Source organism: Caretta caretta, chromosome 1, assembly GCF_965140235.1.
Source record: "Caretta caretta isolate rCarCar2 chromosome 1, rCarCar1.hap1, whole genome shotgun sequence".
Classification (NCBI taxonomy): Eukaryota; Metazoa; Chordata; order Testudines; family Cheloniidae; genus Caretta; species Caretta caretta.
The window spans coordinates 136,016,087-136,032,244 of record NC_134206.1 but is presented as its reverse complement, the minus strand read 5'-3'; positions in this window follow the sequence as shown (position 1 = coordinate 136,032,244).

Genomic DNA, 16,158 nt, shown 5'->3' with positions numbered 1-16,158 from the left:
TTTCAGGTATGTTAGCAACAAGAAGGTCAAGGAAAGTGTGGGCCCCAACTGTATGAGGGAGGCAACCTAGTGACTGCTGGAAATGGCCCACCTCAATTATCACTACAAAAGGTTTTTTTCTCTCCTGCTGGTAATAGCTCACCTTACCTGATCACTCTCCTTACAGTGTGTATGGTAACACCCATTGTTTCATGTTCTCTGTGTATATAAAATCTTCCCACTTTTCTCACGAAAGCTTATGCTCAAATAAATTTGTCAGTCTCTAAGGTGCCACAAGTACTTCTTTTCTTTTAACCTAAAGACAGAGGATGTGGAAAAAGCTAATGTACTCAATGCTTTTTTTGCCTCCGTGTTCATGAACAAGGTCAGCTCCCAGACAACTGCACTGGGCAGCACAGTATGGGGAGGAGGTGACCAGCCCTCTGTAGAGAAAGAAGTGGCTCAGGACTATTTAGAAAAGCTGAATGAGCACAAGTCCATGGGGCTGGATGCACTGCCTCTGAGGGTGCTAAAGGAGTTGGCTGATGTGATTGCAGAGACACTGGTCATTATCTTTGAAAGCTCATGGCGATCGGGGAGGTCCTGGATGACTGGAAAAAGGCTAATGTAGTGCCCATCTTTAAAAAAGGGAAGGAGGAGGATCCTGGGAACTACAGGCCAGTCAGCCTCATCTCAATCCCTGGAAAAATCATGGAGCAGGTCCTCAGGGAATCAATTCTGAAGCACTTAGAGGAGAGGAAAGTGATCAGGAACAGTCATGCCTGACTAACCTAATTGCCTTCTATTGATGAGTTTGAGATAACTGGCCCTCTGGATGAGGGGAAAGCAGTGGATGTGTTATTCCTTGATTTTAGCAAAGCTTTTGATACAGTCTCCCACAGTATTCTTGCCAGAAAGTTAAGTTATGGGCTGGATGAATGGACTATAAAGTGGTGTGACAAAGTTCCTCCTCTGCCTTGGTGGGTCCTGCGCTTGTTGGTAGATTTGCTCACCTCAGAGGTTCACAGCAGCCCTCAGTTTGGCCACTTTCGTGGATCAAATCTGCCATTCACTCAGTTAGCCTCATCACTGGCTAGCATGGGGAAAAGGAAGAACAATCCCCGCAGTCTCTGCTGATCCACCTAGTGGATCGGAGAACAGGCCAGAGACCTTTCCCTCTGGTGGAACCTACAGTCCAGGTCAACTCCTCCTGTATCAAGTAGGGAGTTGGAGGGATGGGGGGAACCCGGGCCCGCCCTCTACTCCAGGTTCCAGCCCAGGGCCCTGTGGATTGCAGCTGTCTACAGTGGCTCCTGTAACAGCTGCATGATAGCCACAACTCCCTGGGCTACTACCCCATGGCCTCCTCCCAACACCTTCTTTATTCTCACCACAGGACCTCCCTCTTGATGTCTGATAATGCTTGTACTTCTCAGTCTTCCAGTAGTATGTCTTCTCATTCTCAGCTTCATGTGCCTCTTGCTCCTCGCACACACCACAAACTGAAGTGAGCTCCTTTTTAAACCCAGGTGCTCTGATTAGCCTGTCTTAATTGATTCTAGCAGCTTCTTGATTGGCTGCAGGTGTTCTAATCAGCCTGTCTGCCTTAATTGTTTCCAGAAAGTTCCTGATTGTTCTAGAACCTTCCCTGTCACCTTACGCAGGGAAAAGGGACCTACTTAACCTGGGGCTAATATATCTGCCTTCTGTCACTTTCCTGTAGCCATCTGGCCCGACCCTGTCACAGTGGATGGAAAGCAGGCTAGATCATTGGGCTCAACAGGTAGTGATCAATGACTCCATGTCCAGTTGGCAGCCGGTATCAAGCGAAGTGCCCCAAGGGTCGGTCTTGGGGCCGGTTTTGATCAATATCTTCATTAACGATCTGGAGGATGGCGTGGATTGCACGCTCATCAAGTTTGCAGATGACACTAAACTGGGAGGAATGGAAGGTATGCTGGAAGGTAGGGATAGGATACAGAAGGGCCTAGACAAATTGGAGGATTGGGCCAAAATAAATCTGATGAGGTTCAACAAGGATAAGTGCAGAGTCTTGCGCTTAGGACGGAAGAATCCCATGCACTGCTACAGACTAGGGACTGAGTGGCTAGGCAACAGTTCTGCAGAAAAGGACCTAGCGGTTACAGTGGACAAGAAGCTGGATATGAGTCAACAGTGTGCCCTTGTTGCCAAGAAGGCTAACGGCATTTTGGGCTGTATAAGTAGAAGGATTGCCAGCAGATGGAGGGACGTGATCGTTCCCCTCTATTCAACATTGGTGAGGCCTCATCTGGAGTACTGTGTGCAGTTTTGGGCCCCACACTACAAGAAGGATGTGGAAAAATTGGCAAGAGTCCAGCGAAGGGCAACGAAAATGATCAGGGGGCTGGAGCAACATGGTTTATGAGAAGAGGCTGAGATTGTTTAGTCTGCAGAAGAGAAGAATGAGGGGGGATTTGATAGCTGCTTTCAACTACCTGAAAGGGGGTTCCAAAGAGGATGGATCTAGACTGTTCTCAGTGGTAGCTGATGACAGAAGAAGGAGTAATGGTCTCAAGTTGCAGTGGGGGAGGTCTAGGTTTGATATTAGGAAAAACTATTTCACTAGGAGGGTGGTGAAGCACTGGAATGCGTTACCTAGGGAGGTGGTGGAATCTCCTTCCTTAGAGGTTTTTAATGTCAGGTTTGACAAAGCCCTGGCTGGGATGAATTAGGTGGGGATTGGTCCTGCTTTGAGCAAGGGGTTGGACTAGATGACCTCCTGAGGTCCCTTCCAACCCTGATATTCTATGAGGAGAACAAAGGCAAGACAAGATTATGATGATCACACCACGATGATGATGGCTCAGGCAGCGGTGCTATACAGAAGGCTTGGGGTGTTCATCCCCTGGGAGGCATCCATGGACAGAGGGACTGTTCTCATGGGATGGACTCCCTCTGAGTAGGGAAGGAACTAAACTGGGATGGAGGTTGGCACAACTGATTAAAAGAGCTTTAACTTAGGAACTCAGGGGAAACAGTTGGAAAATACTTACGTAATCTCTGTGCCTGATTCTTGATTTTCCTCACAGTCAATATTAGAAAGAGAGAATACAGCAATGGAGAAAGGAACAGCAGTGGGTAGGAGAATGGACATTAAGAGGAAAGATAGCTTCACTGGTATTGGCACTAACAGTCAGGTATGCAATGCTGTCAGTAAAATGGCTGTACCTAACTGGGTGAGGAATCTGGGCAAAGCCAAGCAGAAACAACAAAGATGATTGTACACCAATGCAAGGAGCCTGGGTAACGAAATGGAGGTACTAGAACTATTGGTGCAGGAAGTGAAACCAGATATTACAGGGACAGCAGAAAAATGATGGAATAGTCGTCATGACTGGACTACAGTTATTGAAGGATATGTGGTGTTCAGGAAAGACAGAATTAAAGGTAAAGGTGGTGGAGTAGCACTGTAAAGAAATTAGAAGTGATGGAATGGATATAACAGAGTCGGTTTGAGTCAAAAACACTTTGGGGAAGAAAGCTACCAGAGAGAATTCTATTCTGGGATATGCTTGAGGTATGCTACAGACCCTCATGATCCGATCTGATATGGATAGAGACCTCCTTAACGTAGTTAATGAAATAAATACTACTGCAACTTGTGTGATTATTGGAGACTTTAACTTCTCTGATATAGATTGGATGACTAGTGCTACTAATAACAGTAGGGTCCAGATTTTCCTGATGTGATAGCTGACAGATTTCTGTACCAAAGAGTCACTGAACCTACGAGAGTTGATATCAATTTAGATTTGGTACTGGTCAGTAGTGAGGACCTTATAGAGGAACTGGATGTAGGGTTGCTGTGACATTACCCAGGGAACAATCTGGACCGATGGACAACTGTGTCCACAGGCGCCAACTTTTGTTGGTGCCGGTGGGTGCTCGCGCCCCCAGCCCTGCCCCGCCCCAAATCCCCACCTCGGCCCCACCTCCACCCCCAAGCACGCTGCGTTCCCCCTCCTCCCTCCCAAGCTTGCCGAACGAAACAGCTGTTTTGTGGCACAAACGCTGGGAGGGAGGGGGGAGAAGCAGGACCCAGCGGCGCACTCAGGGGAGGAGGCGGAGTGGAGGCGGAGGTGAGCTGGGGCGGGGGGGCAGGGTGGGGCGGGGAGCTGCTGGTGGATGCAAAGCACCCACCAATTTTTCCCCGTGGGTGCTCCAGCTCTGGAGCACCCACGGAGTCGGCGCCTATGACTGTGTCTCCCCTCAATTCTCCAACCTGGGGTGTCTTTTACACTGCTTGACTGCGAGAGCAACCACTCCTGGGTTCCCCACACTCAGCCTCCAGAATGTAAATCACTCCCAGCTTTGCTGTACAAGTACTATAGCCAGCCACCCATGAATTACACTTCAGGGAATATCAGCAAACTCCCAGTCATAGACTTTCCCACAGAAATGTGCGTCTTGTACTGCCCAGCCCCTCCTGGACAATACAAGCTCATAGTCTGTCATTTCATTAATAGAAAATGATATTCACAAATCTTGTTATCCCAAATGAATTTTTCCAAGTACTTCAATCCAAACACACACTTGTTTAGATAAAACAATAAAACATGTTGATTAACTACAGAAAGATAGATTTTAAGTGCTTACAAGTAATGAGGCATAAGAGTCAGAATTAGTTAGAAGCAAATAAAAGGTAAAATGCAACTAATATCTAACTTAGAAGCTAAGTGGATTCAAAGCAAAGGTTTCTCTCAGCACATGCCTTCAACAGTGTTACTGGCTGGAATCCTTTTAGCCAGTGCCCCTCCCCCAGTTCAGTGTTAATTTCTTTGTCCTTCAGGTGTTGTTGATGCCATGGGCAGAAAGAAAGGGAGGAGTATTTGGGGGGGTCCATTCCCCTTTTTTATGGGGACTTGACTTCACTGGAGTTACACCAGGAGTCAAAGTGACATAATTATGCCCAAATCTAAAGGGAGTTGTGTGTCCAGAGATCTGGCCTCATTCGTCTTTTTAAACAATTCTGGCCATGGGCATGCAATGATGTTTGTCATGTAAAAAGTTAAGTCACTGTGATATAAAATATTCCTGGACAGTATATATTTTTGCTTACTTTCATCCAAATCACCCATTATTCCCTCAGGAAAACCTGCCACAATGGTCCTGAGAGGAGAGAAACTCTGAGTTTGTGCTTAGATATTGTTGTGTTCCAAAAGCGAAATCAATCATTTGGACTGAATTCAGAAAAAGAGGAATCTCCTTTTATAGGGAGTGATCCAGAGCCCATTCCATTGACTACAGTGGGCTTTGGATCAGGCTCATAATTAAGGGGAGTGATGCTCACATTTTTGCACAGTTTTACTTCTAGAGAAATTAATCATCTCCCCTCCCCCAGAATGACACCACTAAATGTGGATTCCACTGTCCTCCTGTGGCAACCTGTCAGTGTTCACAGAATTGGGAGTTGCTGTGTTATCTTTCTGCCTCAGCAATTGAGAATTTTGCTGCTGCTAAGTCATGTATCAGCTCCCTGACACATCAACGTGTCTGCCCACCCAACAAACTCTTCCAGTCCAAACCTTGCCTAGTGGGTAACAGCTGGCGAACCCTAACTTCTGCGTTCCTCAGAGATCTTTTGCACTATCCAGCCCTCTCACTGAATGTTTGTGGAGGTTATTAAGCTCACGCTCCCTTAAAGAGACAACACACAGCATCTTATTACCTTAACTGAGGCTAACAAGCATTCTATTTTAATCAAAACACTGACTTGGTTTATAGTCAAAGTAAAACCCATTTATTAATCAGAAAGCCATAGGTGTAAGTGATACTATGTATAAGGAGTAAAGATAGAAAGGGTCACAAGCAAACAAAAAAGTGAAAATATGCTTCTAAGGCTAAAACCTGATTTAACAGACTAGAATCTCTTGTTCAAAAAAGTGTTTCCCACCAAGTCTCTGAACCAGAATGGCTGCCCAGACTCTCTGGCCAGGATCATTCACAGATCTGAGTGCTCAGTTCCTTTCTCTCCTATGGTGAAGGATGCCAAAATGGCTTTTTTTCTTTCTTTTTACATCTTCCCAAAGTTCATTGACCCAGCTTCAAGGGATAAGAAGGTTTCCTGGGAGCGCAGTCCCCATCCCTCATGGAGATTGCTAAGTGGCCAACTTTCCCCACTTGTGCTCCTGATGGCATAGTTTACCTTGCATGTAAATGTGCTTTTTTTGGTGTGTCTTTGGTCACACCTTGCTTAATTTACCTATGAGATGCATTCAAGTAGGTGGAACCACATTCCTTTGTCTGGTATGTGGCTTAGCCAAATTTATTATAAGAACATATTTCAAGCACATATTTTTTAAGTCCTTTGTGGGTTTACAGTATATACATCATGCAAGAATATTAATGATCCGTGAATTATTATTTTTCCCATGATATATTACATATCTCCTTTTGGATATATATCATGAAAACAGAGTACCATCTGGCACTGGGGTTCTCTTAGGGACAGGCCATCATAATCAGATTAGTTAAAACTAGCACCTGTGGAGAAGTCTATGGTCACAATGTTTGAATTAAGATCAGATATTCATCCTTAATATTTCATTTCCTGTTTTTTGTTGGTTTGTGTCATAACCTTTACTATCTCAAAGTAAAGTTTTATTTGTGTGTTGACAAGTCTTTAATCTTCCCTACTCTCACAATGATCTTGGTTCATTGTCTCACATACAATGAGCCGTTCAAAAATACATCAGCATGAGAAACATTTAATGACACATGAACCATACTGATCCACCCCTTCAACCCACACAAACAGCTGCTCTTTTTAAATATTAATACCAATTTGCCTTCTTGGTGGCTGATATATGGCTTTGAAGGTAATTGATATATGGATTTGAAGGTAATATAATGGCTCACAGCCTTTCAAAAATTATTTTAATAATTTTAAGTTAGCTTTCTCAGCTTTTGCTTTTCTAAAAGAGACTGTGTGTGTTTGTATGTGTGTGCGCATATACACATGTGGAGAGGGTGAGAGACTACATTATGGCAGCTAGATGGTACTGTCACAGTTGCAGGGCTAATCATCCTTTCTTTGGTTCCTTTCTTTGGTCTCTGTGAGTGTACCCCTCTCAGGTCTCAGACCTTGTGTCTTATTCTTTTCTGGGGAGGAATCACATGATTTTCACACTCTTAGACCAGGTTACTGCACTCTGCAAGTTTGGCTGGATTTGGTACTTGCAGTTTTTCCCTGTCAGGGTCTGTGAACTGTGGATTACAGGTGACCCCCACCCCCGAAAAAAGCCTTTTTATCACACCTTGCTTAATTTACCTATGAGATGCATTCAAGAATTGTTTATTTTTTTAAGAAGTTGATGCTTGCATAATTTCATGACTCCAAGGGCTGAGCTTTAAGAAGAACACTAGACATCGCAAAAGTTAGCAGCTCTGAGTTAGACAACAGGGATCAGTTTAGCCCTTTGTAGTTGAACTTGTATGCACATTTTATAAACCCAGACATTAAAAAAGTGAAGTCCTATTTTTCGTTGTCGTTTGTGACACCGTGATACCCCAGTATTCACCACTGTCATGTAATTAGGATATGTCTTATGCAAAGTATGACTTCTGAGGTGTCATTCTAAAAGTCTTGATCCGCTAGACAGTCATTATCTCATTGGATTGTATGTGCTATCATCATTGTATGAAGTTTGGCTATGAATGTGTTGCTGAAACATGTCCTGAGGTTGAAAACACCCACAAGCAGCCTTTCAGGTATGACAGTAAAAAGGCCAAACAATGTTAATGGCTTATTGAGGAAATGCACACAAGCACAAGGATTACCCAGGATCCGTGTACAATAGAAACCTCTCAGAGATAGCTCAACACAATGGGAACTGTTTGACCCAGGTCACAGCAAAAGAGCTTTCCAGCAAGTGGGGAGAAGATATAAAGGGACACAATGACATCATGAGGGGACCTCACTCTCCTTATAACAACACACCTGGAAACACCTGCAGATCAAAGATTGAACTGTGGGAAGTGATGGTCCAAGGCTAGAAGGATCTTTAGCCTGTGTATGAAAACCTGGGAAAGCCAAGGCAACTTGTGCCTTAAGAATCTGCCAGCCTGTTTATCACTCAGAGTGAGAATTTGCTAATTTATATCCTATCTATCTAGTGTGTTAAACTCAGTTTGCATGTTTTTGTTTATTTACTGAGGTAATCTGCTTTGATCTGTTGGCTATCACTTATAATCACTTAAAATCTACCTCTTGTAGTTAATAAACTTGTTTTGTTTTCTAAAACCCAGTTTGTGCAATTCATAACTGGGAGGGCAAGGAGCTGTGCATATCTCTCTCTCCATGTTGAGGGAGAGGGCGAATGTCAATTAGCTTACACTGTGCAATTCTCTGTGCAGCGCAAGACAATATTATTTTGGGTTTACACCCCAAAGGAGGTGTGCATGTGAGTGCTGGGTAAATCCCCACACTGAATCCTCCCACACAGAGCTGATTTCAGTCTGTGTCTGCAGCTGGGTGTGACCTTACCTGTGTGCGTGCTAACTTTTGCGATGTCTAGTGTTCTTCTTAAAGCTCAGCCCTTGGAGTCATGAAATTATGCAAGCATCAACTTCTTAAAAAAATAAACAATTCTTGAATGCATCTCATAGGTAAATTAAGCAAGGTGTGATAAAAAGGCTTTTTTCGGGGGTGGGGGTCACCTGTAATCCACAGTTCACAGACCCTGACAGGGAAGAACTGCAAGTACCAAATCCAGCCAAACTTGCAGAGTGCAGTAACCTGGTCTAAGAGTGTGAAAATCATGTGATTCCTCCCCAGAAAAGAATAAGACATTTGATGGTAAAACTTCTGAGACCATTAAAACTTTATTCACCTGGATCACTGTGAATTCTTTTAGTATGCAGTGTAATATTCTTGATTGTGGTCCATAAAACATGCCTAATTCCAATGCTATTTAGAATGGCTAATGTCCCTATCACTATGTCTTCTCATTTCCTCCTGTTGCGGCTCTTATTCCACAGGGTGAAAATCAGAACCATAAAATACCTTACTAGTGCATTAGGGGGGAAGTTGTTGAAAAAGTGCAAAATGATACTCTCTGTGCTTTAAGGGCTGGATGGAATGTGGCTTTCAGACATAGCCCACACTGGAATAGGGTTTGGCACAGAAAGATATGCTGTAATGGGAGCACCTAACAAGAATGTCGACTGTGGCTTCTCCGAGGGTTCCCAGGAAGCACTTGGTGTAGCAGCAGCCAGCTAGGTCACACCAAGAGAGGATGCAGCATATGCTTACTCTTCACATTAATATGGCTATGCTGGCCAGTGCTCAGAGGGTGGAACAATATCTCTACTCTCTCCATGTCTTTACTGCCCCTTTTTGAATGGTCAGTGTCCCCACCAGTGGTAGCCCCACACCACTAGCCATGTTATTACTATGATTATTTGTTATTTGTAATATGGTAATGACTAAGGCTCCAATCAGTTGTGCTGGATGGGGTACAAACATGGAAGATGAGGACCTTGCCTCAGCTGGCCACTGGGCAGGACACCAAAGGCCACATGAGCACTGGTCAGCCACAGTAAAGCCCAAATACTGCTGTTCATATGTTTCTATTTTTGTGTTTAGTAATGAGAGCCATTAAGAGCTATATGAGCGGTGGAAAGGCCACTTTCCTCAGTTGTTTGATTTTCAATTGTAATAGCTTTCATTGTTCCAGTTTCACAAGACAAACACAGCTTCTCTTCGCCCACTATAGATTTTGAAATGTAGGTTAGGTAGAGGAAAGGATTTTTTCCTCAGGATACATGATTTCAAGAGGACCCCAAATACACAGAATTACTCAATTAAAAAGAAAAGAAAAGAAACAGACACGTTGGCTCATACTCTTCCATCAGTAGCTGAAGTCAGTTACATTATAGCAAGAAAATTGAAAGGGCAAGAGGAAAATGAAACAATTTTTTTCTTTTAGTTCATAAATGTTGCTGGTTTATTTAAACCTATAAACAGAAACATATGCTGCAAGTTACTACCAGCTGCATGCCTGTTCGATTGTGTGTGGTCAAATAAGGCAACGGGGTTTAGAAATAAGACTCTATAGTAATTCAGAAGCCTCTTTTGCCCACTGTAAAGTGGACATATTGACAGGCTTTTATGTCCAATAGTACACACCATCCTCAGATAAAGAAACCAATCTTAAAACGATTAAAGAAAACGTCTGATACATTTGCTGTGGCAAGGAATCACTTATCAACAATTGTGGTTGTGAAATCCCTGCTTCTTTATTGTTTTGTCTTTATGATCCCCACTTCTCTATTGTTTATCTGTATGGTCTCCGTCTGGTTCTTTGATTGTTTCGTCTGTGGCATAACTAATTTTGCTAGGTGTAAGTTAACTATGGTGGTGGGGTATGATTGGCTAAAGAAGTGTTTTGCAACGTGTTAGGATTGGTTAGAAAATTGTTTAGTAATATTTTAGTAAAATGATTGGTTAAGGTCTAGGACTCAAGTTTCACTATATAAACTGGGGTCCAAAAGGAAGTTCTTTGGAACTAACTCCAGGGCACAGCCCCAAGATCAGAGCTGCCAGACCTCAACACCCTGCCAATCACACCGTGCAGAAGCTGGAGTCCCCTGATGACCTGATCCTGACTGGCCAGCAGAAGTTTATCTGGGAGTGATGAGCATTGCAAGCTTAATGTGTGCATTCTGTTTTGGTGATTGTTAATAAATGGAGGTTAAGGATATTACTGTTTAAGGCTCTTTCACTAGTAAAAGACCCCACAGACCCATAGAGCCCTGAGTCCACAGGGAATGGATATTATATCCAGAGCCCACAGAGGAGTAGAGCCCAGAGCCCAGGGAGGAGTAAAGTTAGGTGCCTTTCACCTGGAGCCCTAGGAACTGGGAAAGGGGGTGGGTGCCTAAATTAATAGGGCTACTCCTTGAGCCCATGGAAGGGTAAAGGTGGGTGCCCTAGAGTGTGTGGGTAACAGATTAGCCACCTAGATTACATGCCTAGGGTCTTCAATGGGCATGAACTCAGCATGGCTAGCCCCTCCCGCAGCTCATGCTGCTGTTGCTACACTCTATTTTTAGCATGCAAGTATGTCTCCACAAGCTGGAAATCACACCCCCAGCTCCAAGTGTAGACACACCCTTGGTGCTATAAACCTTATCAGGGCAGGGGTAAGGGGCACTATTGCTCCAAACAGACTAGCTGAGCTAGGTCAGAACTGAGGGAAGTGTATTATTGGCAATACCAGGAGGGATGAGCTGGAGTGCCGATGAGAAGCGCAGCCAGGAAAGTAACAAATACTTTCCTTATGGATTATATTTTCTAAATGGGCAACCAACCTAATTCTCAATTACTGAGGGACAATCTCCACTCATTGATATACTTTATTTTCCACAACCAAATCTCTGTACAACTTTTCATGAGTGATGTGCCCGAATATTCGGATTCTAATATCTAAACTGTATCGTTAAATCTATTCACCTAAATATTTGGGTTATTGCTGATTATGTACTCTATGTATCATATGACTTTAAAAATGAACTTTGTATTTGTGGATAATCTAAGCACTATACCCAGATGTACAAACACTCTTTTTTCGTAACCCATGTATTATATAATTTTTTTTAACATTAGGTTTAATAAAAATGTTATACACTGTCAAAGGTACACTACCCCATGGCTTCTAGAGATCTCGCCTGCCTCAAGCACTGTGCCTCTGAGTGTTTCTACACTTTTGCAGCTCTGTCTCACAACCATCCCCCTGTTACTGGCAGCAGCAGGGAGCCACAATCTAGACCTTTGATTTATACAGCAGCTCAGATTGGCTGTGTTAGCGACTTCAATTTCTCTCTGTCACTGCTATGTATCTAGGACTTAGTTTCTGTATTTTCTGTTCCATTTCTCATTGCTACAGGTTCTTTAACCACTGGATGCCTGTTTGTGTTTTCCAGCATTCAAGCAATAAATTGGCACTGGGGCCTGGTTTTAAATCTCTTGCTTTCAGAACATCTTTTGCTTCATTTACACCTGCAAATACCAATCACTAAAAGAGCCGATGGCCTGAATATGAAAACATTATCATAGGTATCAGAGGAGATGCTATAGCTGAAGAGAACATATGATGCTATCGTTCTTTTATAAGCCACAAGTGGCATCTTTGAAATATGGAGAGCTGGGGTCTGGCTTGTATTGGGAAAATTGTAGCAATAAGGAGGGTTATATATAATTTGAAACATCATGTGCAACAATATACCAATCTCAATTGATGGGGTTTTATGCCTTTGAATCGGTTTTGTTTTTCTGAAATGATTTTTTGGTCGTTTTCATGATATGTGCAGTGGAAAGATTTACTGCCAGAAAAGAAAGGGAAACTTGTGCAGCTAATCTGACTATAGGGACCCTCAGACCCTTTCTTCTCCCGACTCCCTTTGTCTTTCTCAACCCTTTTCTTTCCCTTTTGGGATTTGACTAGCCTGAGAGTTATAAAGAAAGAATATGTGTATATGCTCTTTTCTTCTATAACACCATTCCCTACTCTCTCCATGTATGATGACCAAAGAATATAAATGTCAAATGAATCCAGACAGAATGTTTCAGTTGTCTGTTATGTACATGCTGCATAAATTAATGACAGATGCCTTTTTCTCTCCCCCAAAACAGATGTTGTCATTTTCCCTTTGAAGCATCTCTTTTTGGATCCCTGAAATGCTTTTTTGCTTTGATAATTGCCAGTGAACAAACATGCCTATAGCTAGAGGGAAAAGAAAGAGAGGTTGAATAGGTATTTCTGAAGTATTGATCTCTTTTCCCCTTCAGAACAAATTCAGCTGAAATGTTTATTCTCCAGGCAGCAGCTAATAGGAAACACTGTGTTGACTACATTTTCTTGGGCTAAGACTCTCTTATATAATACCACAACCTTGCAATCAAATTCTACCTAGGACAAAGGATTTTATCACTTCTCATATGAGTATATGGTGCTCCTATGGTCTCCTAACCATGTTACATGGAGTTTTAGCAGTGCTTGGTAATGGCAAATCATTTCATATGCATGTTGGCTCAGCTGGCCATATGTCAGACCTCAACTGGTTTAAGCATCATTCAAACACATGAAAGGAAATGGCTCTCAAAAAGTGATTACCTAGTGCTGTTTTGGTGAACCACACTGGGGAGCGACTCAGATAGTCATTAAAGGAAACTTTAGTTTAACATGGTTAACAGGAAAACAAGTTGAAAGGGATAATTGTCATCTGTTTGTATTGTGGCTTTTGACTTTCTTGCTGCAAAGGAATGTTAAACAGCTTGCAAGGCCTGCCCTGTATCTGCCATCTCTCCAGTTTAGATTACTCAAGCAGAAAAATACAGCAGTAGAAAAACAAAATGTTTGCAAACTAAAATGCACTGGTGGCCATTGTTATGTCTGAAAAAGCAGGTTTTTTCAGCAGATGAAATTATAACTGCATTTTTAGCATATTCTTCAAATTCCTTTAAAAGGCAGCAGATGCTGTTTCACATAATACAGTATTACGTCAGGGTGTTTGATTCAGATAGGCCTAATGATTTGGAAAGAATTCTGGGCTTTTTGTTCTGTGATCATTGTCAAACTATAGTGTGTCAGTGACTGTTAATACCTGTCTCTCTAGTTAATTTTTGAAAATTGTGCTCTGTAATTGATTAATGTGTTTGCAAGCCATTTTTTTTTCTTTTTACAGGTTGATTTTAGATTATATGACTGCTAAGGAACCGTCTCCTTCTCTGATATAATTTGGTAAGATCATCACATACAATGAAGCCCAGCTTCACTTTTCCTTAAATTGTTTATTATTGCTCAGGATCAGATAGTCATGTGGGCTCATTTTCTGTGCAGAATGGAAGCAGATTAGAATGAGTATCAGAGGGGTAGCCGTGTTAGTCTGTATCCACTCTGAAACCTGTCAAAAACAATGAGGAGTCCGGTGGCACCTTAAAGACTACAGATTTATTTGGGCATAAGCTTTCATGGGTAAAAAAAACCCACTTCTTCAGATGCATGGAGGCTGAAGATGCATAATCCATGATCTGAAGAAGTGGGATTTTTACCCACAAACGTTTATGCCCAAATAAATCTGTTAGACTTTTAGATTAGAATGAAAACAGCTAAACTGTACAATGACCTACATTGTAAGTGTATTCATTACATCCTTTTGTTTTATGCACTATTGCAATGGGTTATTTGAATATGGGGGTAATTTGAATTATTTACAGGAATCCAGTGTTCTCCTGAAACAGAGATCTTGACAGTATCAAACTAGGTTACAAAATAGCTCAATCATCTCTCTTATTCTTCTAAAATAATGGTTTGTATTTGCACAAGGTATGAGCCTTTGAAAATAGCACAGTTAAAGCAATTAATACAATAACTCTGCATTGTAGGTACAAGCATCCCATGATTTTTGTCTCATTATAGCTCAGCTTGCTCTAGATTGATTTGATTATACAGAATTAGCACACCTCCAAGATAGTCACAAGGAGGAGTCCAAATCTATTCCATGATGGGGGCGAGCATGTGGAGAAGCGGATACTGAAGATCCAGTGCAAGTTTAAAGTACTCTTTATAAATCCGGTACAAAAACACCCCGGGAAGGATCATATTTTCAGTTCATAAACACTGTTGCCAAGTTTTAAAACTTGTTTCTCCTCTCCATAAAACATCTAGAAAGGTGATGAGTGTGACAGTTAGTTAGACTGATTTAATAGGAGTCAGTGTAGGTGATGCAGACTGTTCTCTGTACAGCTCAGACTTAAAATAGGGTGCTGTAAATAAACTGTTATGTTCAACAAAACCTTGTACAATCCCTGATAATTAATACATCTGTTTGACATTTGAAACACTAGTATAGGTTTCAGCTTTGTTTGGTTCACAATGAGGACATTTCCAAAGAACTTACTGGAGACTTTTAGAGTCTTGCCATAAAAGTTTATGTTCATGGGGCCAAATCTTCAACTGGTGTAAACCGGTCTATTTCCATTGAAGGCAGGCGAGTTTTATGAATAATGTTGTTCCTGCTTAGTCAGTTCCTCGCAGGAGCAGCGAAGATCATTTTGCTCATACACGTGAATTTACAAGGCCTGAGTCTCCTTTAAATCTGGTGTAAAGCCAGAGTAACTTCATTAGAGTCATTGGAATTATATAAAACTGGTGCAAGTGGTGAATTGGACCTGCCATGTTTTGAAACCCTTTTGACAAGTTCAAGACAAGTCCCTGACATAAAAATGAAAAGACCCTCTTGTGTCCTCTTTTAAGGAAAGTCCCCTAAAATTTAAATTTAATCAGTTTTTGATGGTGACCTTCCATCTAATGAGGTGAGACCCTGAAGCTGCCATTTTTTTGCAATGCTTCGAGAAGTTAACGTTGGTATTAATGTCAACACCCTTTGACTTATATCTGTGGTGTCAACTGTCGTCTGTTTATTTGGTACCTATACAGCTTTTTTTTTAAAAAAAAGGCTGCTCTGATAGGTGTTTATTTTGAATTGTAATGATTATGGTTACTACAGAACTAGAACCATTCCTATGATGGGATCTGGCTGAATTCTTGAACCAAACAAACAAAACATGAGGACCAGATCTTCAGCTGGTGTAAAACTGATTGTCTTGGTGTAGACTCACCACCAAGAGTACCCCCTGGGGTCAGGAAGTGGTATTGCAGGGACTCTTCACACTGTAGCACTCCCTTTTGGCAGCCAACCTAGTACTGCAGCAGTGGTCTTCTGGGTTACCCAGCCCTCCAGCCAAGTCACACTTAAAGGTTCAGTCCCCTTCTGGGGTATCCAAGTCCAGCTGTAACTGTTCAAGCTCCAAGCTAGCTTCCCTGAGCTGGCCTCTTCAATTTCTTAACCTGGCTGTCCATGCAGGCAGCAGCAAAGTCCCTCTAAATCAAACAGAACTTAACAGAATCACACCCTTCTTTCACAGAGCAGCAGGTCCCAGGACTTGTCACTGGGCCCCTTAGTAAAGCTCAAAAGTATAAACAAAATTAAACAGTACCCCAAATTTTTCATCCCTCCCCAGGCAGGAGTCTCTCGTCCCTCTTGGGCTCCTCTTCACCTCTCTGTTCCTCTTATGTAACACCAGTCCCAACACTGCTTCCCTGGAGAGTTAGCTCCTGTCCCCTGTGGCTCAGC